This window comes from Leiobunum rupestre, chromosome 8, assembly GCF_980474605.1.
Source record: "Leiobunum rupestre chromosome 8, qqLeiRupe1.1.hap1, whole genome shotgun sequence".
NCBI lineage: Eukaryota > Metazoa > Arthropoda > Arachnida > Opiliones > Sclerosomatidae > Leiobunum > Leiobunum rupestre.
Window position 1 is genome coordinate 29,512,993 of NC_143391.1, and position 10,503 is coordinate 29,523,495.

Below are 10,503 nucleotides of genomic sequence, written 5' to 3' on the forward strand. Positions count from 1 at the left end.
TACGATAGTAAAGTAAAAAGGTTTCCCGCGTTTTTCCTTCGCTCTTGAAAACGTAGACTATGGAAGTCATTAGACTCATTACAAATGCTACGATAGTAAAGTAAAAAGGTTTCCCGCGTTTTTCCTTCGCTCTTGAAAACGTAGACTATGGAAGTCATTAGACTCATTACAAATGCTACGATAGTAAAGTAAAAAGGTTTCCCGCGTTTTTCCTTCGCTCTTGAAAACGTAGACTATGGAAGTCATTAGACTCATTACAAATGCTACGATAGTAAAGTAAAAAGGTTTCCCGCGTTTTTCCTTCGCTCTTGAAAACGTAGACTATGGAAGTCATTAGACTCATTACAAATGCTACGATAGTAAAGTAAAAAGGTTTCCCGCGTTTTTCCTTCGCTCATGAAAACGTAGACTATGGAAGTCATTAGACTCATTACAAATGCTACGATAGTAAAGTAAAAAGGTTTCCCGCGTTTTTCCTTCGCTCATGAAAACGTAGACTATGGAAGTCATTAGACTCATTACAAATGCTACGATAGTAAAGTAAAAAGGTTTCCCGCGTTTTTCCTTCGCTCATGAAAACGTAGACTATGGAAGTCATTAGACTCATTACAAATGCTACGATAGTAAAGTAAAAAGGTTTCCCGCGTTTTTCCTTCGCTCATGAAAACGTAGACTATGGAAGTCATTAGACTCATTACAAATGCTACGATAGTAAAGTAAAAAGGTTTCCCGCGTTTTTCCTTCGCTCTTGAAAACGTAGACTATGGAAGTCATTAGACTCATTACAAATGCTACGATAGTAAGTAAAATACACACATCTAATCAGCACCAGGTTTTAGCAACAATTTTAGCAAACTATTTTAGTTTCAATATAACTTGACTTCTTAAGAAATATTGACTTGATATACATAATTAATTGTAATTATTTAAAAACCATATTAATTATTAAATATAAAAATAAAACACTATTAACAATTAAATATATAAATAAAATACTATTAATTATTAAATATATAAATAAAATACTATTAATTATTAAATATATAAATAAAATACTATTAATTATTTAATATATAAATAAAATACTATTAATTATTAAATATATAATAATAACACTAATAATTATTACATATAAAAATAAAACACTTAATAATTAAATATATAAATAAAACACTAATAATTATGAAATTTATAAATAAAACACTAATAATTATGAAATTTATAAATAAAACACTAATAATTATGAAATTTATAAATAAAACACTAATAATTATGAAATTTATAAATAAAACACTAATAATTATGAAATTGATAAATAAAACACTAATAATTATGAAATTTATAAATAAAACACTATTAATTATTAAATATACGAAGGAAGAAGAAACGAAGACTGAAACTGTTCCTTTTTCGAAAAACTTTCTTGGGGCTAACAATAGAGGCAGATGTATATCTATTGAAATCAGTGACATGTTGTCAGAATTTATAGCCCGCTGTACCGGTAAAATCAAGAAACCACACCAGCGGAGGCCTATCATCAGAATGCCCTACGCCAGCGTCCACAAGCCCGGACAGGTGACAAAACCAGCATGGGTAGCAGAACCCCACTACTGATGGTCGCACCCTCGACGCAAGCCGCTCAACCCAGCAGAAGGTGCAACAATGGGACGACCAGCCCGCCACTTCGCACACAGCAGTGGGATAGAGAACGGATGCTCTAGCAACGCCGGCCGACACCCCACCTACAGAGGCAGGGAGCCAAGCCCTTTGGAGAGAGCGCCTAAAGGGGAACGGCAGGCACGCAGCAGCCCGCATAACCCGGCACAGCTGGCACCGGAGATCCCGGTGTGATCCAAAAGGCCGGGAGATGGGTCCGCCGCGCCCTCATACGGAGGCCCGCAGCCCCACAGCAGGCAACCCAATCCGCCGAGGCGGCCAGTTTGCCCGGCCCCTCTCCATTAGCCTGGGCCGAAGCCCAGTATCCAGCCCACACCTGACCGAAGTCGGAGGTCGGAGATAGGACCCTTTGGACGGAGCTAACATCTCCCAGTGCGCCACCGCCCTTACGGGTTACAAGAGCCGGACCCCGACTCCCCGGTAAAGCCACCAGTTATTGCACACACCGACCCCTTGAGGGCCTGAAATCAGTGACAAAGAACTTTGACATTTCTTAAATTCCGCTGTCAAGTAACCAGTGCTAGAAGTATCAAGAGCACCATTGTAAAGGAATCCCACCTGCCAACAGGTTTTAGCCTCAGTGTGGCTTACTCGCACGTGCGCAGTCAAAGATTCAAATTCTCGTAAAAAAGGAACAGGGACGACTTGTTGTCTGACATCCAGTGACGTTTCTTTCGGGGAATAAGTCGATTTCTTTCCCCTTTTCTCTCCTTCCTTCGCGAGTTTTATATTTTCTCGTTTGAAAAGAGGCTTTTTGCGCCAACCTAATAGATCCATAACAAAAGAGGGGCCGCAGACGAGGCTTAAGTGAGACCTTTGGACGGAACATCCTGTTTGTGACGTTTTGAACCACGTGACCGCCATTGAAATATACAGGCGGAAGTAAGGAAACGGATGTTCCGTCCAAATGCTGAGTTGCCAGGTAAAAATGTTAATTTTCGGCCCCCCAACTTTCATCGTGGGTCTATTCCAAGCGTAGCTTTTTTCTAGGAACCTTGGGCAGTTGGTTCTTTGTTATTACACAATAAAGCCGACAATTTGGGTGGTGGGAGATAAATAGGATCAAGACCTACTGATTTCAGATTTTTGGCTATTTTTTTGAGAGAAGCCAGGATAAAAAGATTTTTTACGTTCTGAAACTTCAGGAGCTAGAGTTGTTTGAAAACTGACGGTATTAGATAATTTTTTTTGATATTTTTATTATTATGTGATCTATCTGGGATTCCGAAAAAGAATGATTTAAAGCTATGGATTTAACTAATTGTATTTCGGAGGAGTGGAAGGAAGAATTGGATGAAATGGTGAAAGCGCGGTGAATTAATGTTGATAGAGCACTTATTTTTTGGGAGGATGGTGGCATGTATTCGCAATTAAATACCCTCTATGCCATTATATTGACAGACTGGTAAAAATTCCTGAAGAAGGAGGAAGAGTTCCTCCGAAACGTTGGACTTTTTAAATAAATAAATTGTGAATTTTAAAACCGTTTTAAGTCTTATTTAATTTAGTTTTTTTCACAATGTGCTTCTCTTCACTTCTATTTAACGGTATCCAACTAATTGTAAGCAAGAAAATTGTATATTGTGAACAGAAAAAGTGGGAGTTATTGTTACAATTTTTCTGTTCACACTAAACAATTTTCTTGCTTACAATTAGTGGGATACAAGTAAGTGTCCCATTTAATTGTATAGTGTCATGAATGTATTCATTTCAACCATGAATATCGAAATATATCATTACCCTTTCTACCATCTGGGGCTAAGATGGGCGGTTCCTTTCTGCGTTTTACGTAATCACTTGAGCCAATCAGGAGATAGACATTTGTCATTGACTCGATCCACAAAACGTTTCCGGGATTGCGCGATTTAACCAGCGAAGAAAATGACTCGTGATTCTTAGAAAAATATCTCTACTACTACAAAATCAATTGATTAAGGAATTTTATTCATATTTTAGAAACAAAATTTAACGGTAAGCCTTGGCACTGACAGTTAGTCAAGTTTCAAAATGTTGCCCTTCAATACAATGTTTGAGCGGCCCCCCTCCCCCCTCTTGTATAGCCTACGTTTTCATGAGCGAAGGAAAAACGCGGGAAACCTTCGAGAAAACTCGGATTTGGCCGTTTTCATGATAGTTGACTTTCGAACGAAAAAAGAGATTATGATTAATAACTATGAATAATAAATTATTCATAGTTATTCATAAATATGATAAATAAATTAAATAATTATTCAAAAATAATTTTAGTTCAATTAATGTAAAATTAAGTGTTATTAGAATAATCTATTTTTCGATTAAAGCTGATATTTTGCGGTTAATATTATCGCCCTTAAATTTTGAATTCATTTTTCGGTTATTTTATCGGAAAAATATTATTTTTCAAATAATGTTTTAAATCCTGGATAATTATGTTTTCATAATTTTCTATCTGAATTACTTGAGCAATAAAATCTAGATGATTAACTAAGTTTAAACTATTTCAAAGTCGCTAATGAATGCAAATGTAAAGTAATTAAAAATGGATTTGCTTATCTATCCATATTAGACCATTTTAAATGAAGGCATAAAACAATAACCACAGAGTATTTAAGTATGGGTATGCTAAGAAAAGGGGGGAAGCTAGAATTTTATAATAGGGACTCGAGATAAATAATGTTTTAATACGTTTTTCTCAAAATGCCCGACAAAAATTACGTGGTTATTGCTCTCAGGTGACTTGTCGTTACCACCCGAAAATTTGTGGTTTGAGTAAGAGTTTTAACTCTACAGTAGACGCATTGTAGATGTTTTATCAGTTGGCATTATGAGCAGACCACAACGCCAACTGCCGCTGTATCTCGAAATCGAGTTGGCTTTATGAGCAGACCACAACGCCAACTGCCGCTGTATCTCGAAATCAAGTTGGCGTTATGAGCAGACCACAACGCCAACTGCCGCTGTATCTCGAAACCGAGTTGGCGTTATGAGCAGACCACAACGCCAACTGCCGCTGTATCTCGAAATCCCACTGTCCCTATCTAGTTTCCCACTGTCCCTATCTAGTGGTGTGATGGGGTCACTGGAGCCTGTGGGGGGGCTCCATACCCGGCTCTCAAGGTCATGTGATCGGGGCGCTGGGTCACTGGAACCTCATGGGTGTTCCACACTCGTCATTCTGTGACCTACTAAGGAGGGTAGTTTGCAGTGGAAGAGGAAGCCACTCTAGTCCTCAGCTGTGCGAGGGTGGGTCTCGGGCAGCCCATGGTGTCGCCTTTTGTTGGGCCGTGATGAGGGCGTTTGTTTGCTATATGTGAGGCGGTCAAAATGGCTGTCTCACTGGCCGAACGTTGTTTCGCAAAGCGCACTTTTGTCCAGGGCTGGTTGTTTAAGGTGGCCGCTGTAGTGCTTAAGGCGGAGCAGCGGGGTACAAATACATATACTTATGTATCTCGAAATCGAGTTGGCGTTATGAGCAGACCACAACGCCAACTGCCGCTGTATCTCGAAATCGAGTTGGCTTTATGAGCAGACCACAACGCCAACTGCCGCTGTATCTCGAAATCGAGTTGGCTTTATGAGCAGACCACAACGCCAACTGCCGCTGTATCTCGAAATCGAGTTGGCGTTATGAGCAGACCACAACGCCAACTGCCGCTGTATCTCGAAATCGAGTTGGCTTTATGAGCAGACCACAACGCCAACTGCCGCTGTATCTCGAAATCAAGTTGGCGTTATGAGCAGACCACAACGCCAACTGCCGCTGTATCTCGAAACCGAGTTGGCGTTATGAGCAGACCACAACGCCAACTGCCGCTGTATTTTTACGGTACGGGGGTATATAAATCCATTAATCTATGTATCTCGAAATCGAGTTGGCGTTATGAGCATCCCATAACGCCAACGGCCCATAACACCAATTGTTCATTACACCAGCAGTTGGTGTTATGGGCCGTTGGCGTTATGGTCGTTGGCGTTATGGGAATTTTTAGTTGGGGTAATGGGGAGTTGGCGTTATGATCCTTACCCGGTTACTCACCGAAGTCATCGGCTGGAAGAGTCGGTTTTTCCGATGACTGACGTCATTACTGACGTAAAACTACTATAAAGGCTACGGCATTTTAAAAAACACCGATGAATGAATAAAAGCGTTCAGCAACTTACGACGTCATTATGACGAAAAAGCTCATCGGTGGAAAATATCAAATCCATCGGGTTTTTTTCCGTTGACTGCTGCTGAACGTACCCTGTTTGGCTGTAACCGATGAGCATCGTGACGTCAAAACCGGAAACGCGAAAAAGCGTACAGAGGTTTAGAGGTTTATTTAAGCTGTACCAGAGTACACCCCTTAGAATCAGGGCGGCTTCAAATGGAGCAGCGCAAGTAATTACAAAGCAACAATAAAAACTGAACAAAAAATAAACCATATATATATATATATATATATATATATATATATATATATATATATATATATATAAGGAACGTATAGACGAGCGAGAAGCAAGCCAAAGTTCATAATAATCAACAGACCAAACTCAAGTAAGAGAAAGCACTGGTAGAATCGATAACTTCTTTCTTAACTTTTAACGTCTGTGACCTCCAACAGGACAGGATAGATTGTACAGTTCTCTGCCTCCAGCCCCAACACGACCCCCAGGCTATGGGCCTGATCCTTCGTCCTCCACTCATCAAATAATCCATCTTGGGCAGTACCTGGACAAGATAGGAGAACATGTACCAAATCCTCACTGGGATGTCCACATAGGAGGCAAGCTGAGGAAGAACCGTCCAATTCATATCTCCTCGTTCCAACGAGAATCGACCCTGTACGTGCCTGGAAGAGCAAACCACCGCTGAAACTACCGTCGTAGCATGATTCCTTCGCTGGCTTCTGTTTGTGTAAGGCGTACACCGACAGACTTTTCTTTCCTTTAACAAGAGCACGCCAATTTTGCTGCCCCGCAGCAGTGACTTCCCTCATAACTGTCGTAACCCACTAGTCATACGTGGTAGCAGTACCCCGACGGGTCCCAATGCCGTAGCTGCGGTCGAGTTGTGCCACTCTCAACGTCCATGCAGTTGTATAACCGTTGGACCTGATAAAGTCTATCATTCTTTTTGCGATTCGAGCTTCTGGCATAAACTTTAACCAGCCCAAGAACTTCAGCTTGCTTTTGACCTCCCTCTGTTTCATAGAACTCCAGCCCATTTCACCCTGAACTGCAACGATTGCTGCCATTGGCCCTGTATTGAGTGCAGTGCACCCCACCTCACGCTGCACGCGCTCAAACATCTTATTAGTTGGCTTGGAGTAACAAATAACCTAGTTGGCATATGTAATCACTGGGACTGCCACGCTCTTCCACAGAGTCCGTCCAACAGAGCATTTATTGTACGACGATTCCGCCAAATTCCTTACCATCCAACGTAGCTTATTACACTTCCCGGTTTTGTCTTTTTCCATTTGGGCAAGGTAGGCTTCCTGGGCCCTCAAAGTAACTCCGAGGTAAGTATATTTAGTAACTCTTTGCATAGGCTTGCCTTGTAACTGATATCCTGGTGAGACGGTGGACATAGGGCTTGTATTCAAAAAGTTGGACTTGTCGATACTAAAGGTCAAGCCACATCGGGAAGCAAAACTTGAACAAATGTCCAGTAGCCTACACATGTCCGTATGATTATTCGCAAAAAGCACCACGTCGTCGGCGTAGAGTAAGCATCCCAGCTTAAAGTTCAAGTGAGGTCCATGAATTTCCGCTCCTACGTTCGCTAGTCGGATTTCAACGGCAAGATCATCCAGATAAAGAACAAACAGCATAGGCGAGAGCGGGCAGCCCTGGCGTAAGCCCAAATGACTCTCGACCCTTCTTGTGGTAATACCGTCCAGGCTGTAGGTATAGTTACAGTGGGTATACAATATAGAAATGTCACGCACTATTTCAGCTGGGAGACCTTTTAATAACAGACTTTTCCACAGGAGTGACCTATCAACGCTGTCATACGCCTTTTTTAAGTCCAAAAATGACACTTCCAAGGGTGTATTCATTTTAAACGACAGCTCTATCAAACTTGTGACAGCGAAAAGGTGATCCGCTATCCTCCTATCCCGACGAAAGCCCGCATTAAGAAGACCGCAAACCTCGACATATACGCTAAGCTTGTCTTTGAGCAACATGGAGTACAACTTGTACATCACTGAGGCCACCGCAATTGGGCGGAAAGAGTCGAGTTCTAGTCGTTTGCTACGCACACGGAATATCTTGATCAGTCTGAATGGCGTTGAAAATGTTACAGAGAGCCGTTTTAGCTGTTGGACCAAGATGCTTCAGAACCTCAGCATACAACCCGTCAAGGCCAGCAGCTTTTCCAGTTTTCAAACGAGCTATGACGTCGGTCACATCTTTGTAGGAAAACTCGGATAGCAAACTAACAGTAGCAGAAACGTGAGTTGCAGTGCCCCCACCATGTTCATTAGGAGCCGCGCACTTGTCAGACCGCATATCACCAGGCACCGCAAATGCGTCACCACAGTCTGTTACTATGGAGGCAGTTAGTTCTTCCTCTATATCACGCATATATTCAACTACTCGGCTCGCTATCGCAGATTTTTCGGCCAGAAGAACCCCAGATTTCGAAGAGATACGCGTGGGACGTTTGATTTCATGCTTTCAAGCCAGTCTCAGTTTCTTTAAGTACTTCCAAAACTTACGACCCTTATGTTTTGCTGCTTGTTCAATTTCTTTCTCTACTTTTGAGTTTATTTTTTGATTTTCGTGGCAATCACTGTTTTAGTTTTCAATTTAGCTTCCTGGTAAGCCAACCACTTTTGTTTAACAATAAAACGTCTTCCTTATCACGAATGGATGCCGCTTACTAGCATCCCTACGATCAGAGATCACCCTCGCTACCTCATCGTCCCACCAGCGTTTAGGAATAAAGCCATTCTTTAAAAAATTACCCGTTGTTTTCTTTGAGATAGTCATTTCCATCACCTCATTAACAGCCGCAACAAACTCCTCGTAGGTATGCAAACCACTCTCCGCCCTGACTTCCAATGCTTTAGTGAAATTTTTTAGACCAATATCATCATCAAAATTCCAGAATAATTTCCGCTCCACTGGGCCTGGCTGCATTTTCGCAGGCTTATTAGCCGAAGATGTAGTAAAGTCAAATTCAAAAAATACAGCATTATGGTCACTACTAACACCTTCCATATTGCACTCGTCAACATCCATCCGAATGAAGTTATCTAGGATGTCCTCAGAGAGTAGAACAGAGTAAACAGTAGATACTGAACTCGGGCCACGCCAGGTAGATTGACCCTGACACTTATCGGACAAGTTCGCTATAGTCAGGACATTTCTCTCGGCAAATTTCTTCATTTGTTTACCTCGCTCATCTCCACTCCGAACTCCGCAATGTGACCATTGAAATCGCCTACCATACACACCCTATTACCTGTAGACACTTCTTCAAGTGTATCCGATTGGAGGCAATTATATAGTTCCTTGTTCCAATTTAAGACCCGAACACCCTCTCCAGTAGCGCAGTAAACCACAACAAAACTGACCCCCGGTAGGCTAGCCAAGGTAAACCAAAAATGTTCCCTACATGCCTTGAACCTCAACAGACGCTCTGAAGCCGCAAGCAGCGTATCCAAGTCATCGAATGCAACCCCAAAAGCGAAAAGACTCTCCACTGGAGCCCTTTCGGACACCTTGTAGTTATTCGATTCTGTAGTGTTTTCGTTTAGTTTCAATTTAAGAGTCTCCACTTGCCCTGATAAAGCGTTAACTGTTTCACGCAAGAGCTCCGTTTCCTCCTTTTGTTGTTTCAGCTTCTCGGGGGAAAAGATCGAATTCAATTGTTGCACTAATTCCTGGACTTGGTCCACCTGTAACTTAAAGGGACTTTCAAGAGACCCTCTAGTCAATTTAAAATACGTCATTCGGTCGCCGTTCGTTGTGAAGCCAAAGTTACGACCGAATGACGTATTTCAAATCGACTAGGGCTTTCTTGAAAGTCCCTTTAATACCAGCTGTGTGGTTCTCTTGGGCTAGCTGCCTCTGCTCAATTTCTTCACACCTCTTTATTGTTACATTATCACTACGGTCCGATTCCGACAAAAGAGAGCTCTGTATTGCCGTCAAACTTTTTTTCAAAGGAATTGAACCTATTTCCAATAAGGCTATCCATAGTAGCCAGAAAATTATTCATCGCAGTGACATCCAAAGTCTCGATAGGCTTAGGAACCATGGTATCTGGAATCGCTATTACATCGCTTCGTACTGAGCGACTGTCATCGTATACTGGATCGCCAGAGTTTGCTTTATCTTTCTTAGTCAAATCATTTAGGATCCTTGGTCAAATGCGCTTCCATGCATTCGTAAGTAGGAAACGTCGAAATGAAACCGAATGTCAGCGATTACTAATCGGTGAGTCCGATGAGCGCAGCTGAACGTACCCATAGTATGGAAGAAGTTGGTAGTTTGGGGTAAAAGGTGTACTCTTTTCGTCCCAAAGCAAGCGAATAGTTTTGGCCTATTGAGTTGGGGTGACATCTCATTTCCTTTATTAATGTAGTTCCAGACATGGCCGCGTGCGCATGGAGGCGGCCATGTTCCAGAAAAGGTTGGTTTGACTATGGCACGCCATCCTGGTCAAAATTAAGTTGGAAATATAGGGTGATGGTTTGGAAATATAGGGTGATGGTTTGGAAATATAGGGTGATGGTTTGGAAATATAAGGCGATCTTTTGGAAATATAGGGTGATGGTTTGGAAATATAAGGCGATCTTTTGAATATATAGGGTTATCTTTAGGAAATATAGGGTGATCTTTTGGAAA